General features: G+C 42.6%; 1 pseudogene; it reads left to right on the forward strand.

Moving 5' to 3' along the window:
* The first annotated feature begins 634 nt into the window (after positions 1-634).
* On the forward strand, positions 635-1623 carry LOC100602378 (annotated as a pseudogene).
* Positions 1624-1947: the final 324 nt, after the last annotated feature.

The following is a 1947-nucleotide window of genomic DNA, read 5'->3' on the forward strand; positions in this document are numbered from 1 at the left end:
AGCAGTCGCACTCCTGATCTATATCCAACATATATGTGGCACATAAAACTCCTGCCCACCCCAGCTCACTGAAATAAGGCCCCTGAAAATCCCAGCCCCTCAGCTGGGCCACTCCCCCTTGCAGGGAAGGGGCTGGAGGAAGCTGGGAGCTCATGTTGCTCCCAGGCCAAGCAGCATCACAAGTGTGGATGGCCCCCGTCCATCCTGCCCTCTCTTGGTCCCCACACTCTGAAGCAGCAGTTCTTAGCCAGGGATGATTTTGCCCCCTGGGGGACATTTGGCAATATCTGGAGACATTTTTGCTTGGCATACCTGGGGAAGGGGATGTACTGGCAGCTAGCGGGTAGAGGCCAGGGGTTCTGTGCAGCATCCTATGGTGCACTGGGCAGCCCCACGTGAAGGAGCATCCGGCTCCGAACGGCAATAGTGATGAAGCCAAGATATTGTGCCTTAAGTTCTCAATGGCGGAAGAGTGGGTGTAAATTATTACTTATTTTAAATAATTGGACATTTCAGCTAAAGATTTAGAATAAAAAAAATTCTATTACAGGAGAACACTGTTCTAAGGCAGATGCATTTATCTTGTATTTTAAAAGAACAAAGCTGCCTAATGAAAACAGCAAAGAGTGAGACCATGCACTTCACGGGCTTTAGATGCATCTTTTTCCCAGCCCGGGAAGCTGTTCCGTTCTCCAGCGAACACCACTTACTACCTAACGACTGTTCCCCCATGGACCTGTGAGTGCACTCAACTCCAAAGTTCTTATGCTGGATCACTCAAAGGGATAAAAATACATTTCTACTCATTCTTTTCTTCCCTAAAGGCAATGTCTTGTTTATCCTTCCTTGTCTCTAAATAGATAATTACTTTAACTATCACATTGATGACTAAAGGCATAGTCAAAATGAACTAGCCGGATGATCTACAATAATCAACATTAGCCGTGAAAATTGTTTATGGAACTACTAGCCACCCAGCACAGATGTATTCGCATTTCCTTCATAGTGCCTGGATTCTACTAGACATCACAGAAGCACAGTCCCTGCAAATTAGTGATTATATATATTCTTTTTTTTTTTTTTTTTTGCCAAATGCTTTCTAGATTGTTGCCCTATTTGTTGTTTAAGAAATGCTGACCCTTTTCACAAGACGGTGCTGAAAGCGAAGAAGGAAGTTCCTGCCCCTCCTAAAGCCAAAGTCAAAGAAAAGGCTTTAAAGGCCAAGAAAGCAGTGTTGAAAGGTGTCCACAGTCACAAAAAAAAAAGAAGATCCACACGTCCCCCACCTTCCGCTGGCCCAAGACACTGCGACTCCAGAGGCAGCCCAAATATCCTTGGAAAAGCACCCCCAGGAGAATCAAGCTTGACCACTATGCTATCATCAAGTTTCCGCTGACCACTGAGTCGGCCATGAAGAAGACAGGAGACAACAACACACTTGTGTTCATGGTGGATGTTAAAGCCAACAAGCACCAGATCAAACAGGCTGTGAAGAAGCTCTATGATATTGACGTGATCAAGGTCAATACCCTGATTCAGTCTGATGGAGAGAAGAAAGCATATGTTCCACTGGCTCCTGATTACGATGCTTTGGATGTTGCCAACAGAATTGGGATCATCTAAACTGAGTCCAGCTGGCTAATTCTAAATATATGGATATCTTTTCACTATTAAAAAAAAGAAATGCTGAAGGCTCTTTTACTGTTTTATATATTAATTCAAGTTGTTCAAATGCAATCCAACTAAATTTTTAATTTGTCTCACTGTTCTCCTCTTAAATAATTAAGTATTATCCTTTGGAAAACTGAGTTTGATAAAAGAAACCAAAATCCAACAACTCAAAATATCTCAGCAGAAACCAACATAAGGAATCAGTATAATCCTCATTAGTTGCCCCCAGAGTAATTTAGGAAATCAACCTCAAAGTAAATGTAATCAATAATTTGC

The sequence above is a fragment of the Nomascus leucogenys genome, chromosome 25 (genome assembly GCF_006542625.1).
Source record: "Nomascus leucogenys isolate Asia chromosome 25, Asia_NLE_v1, whole genome shotgun sequence".
In the NCBI taxonomy this organism is placed as follows: Eukaryota; Metazoa; Chordata; class Mammalia; order Primates; family Hylobatidae; genus Nomascus; species Nomascus leucogenys.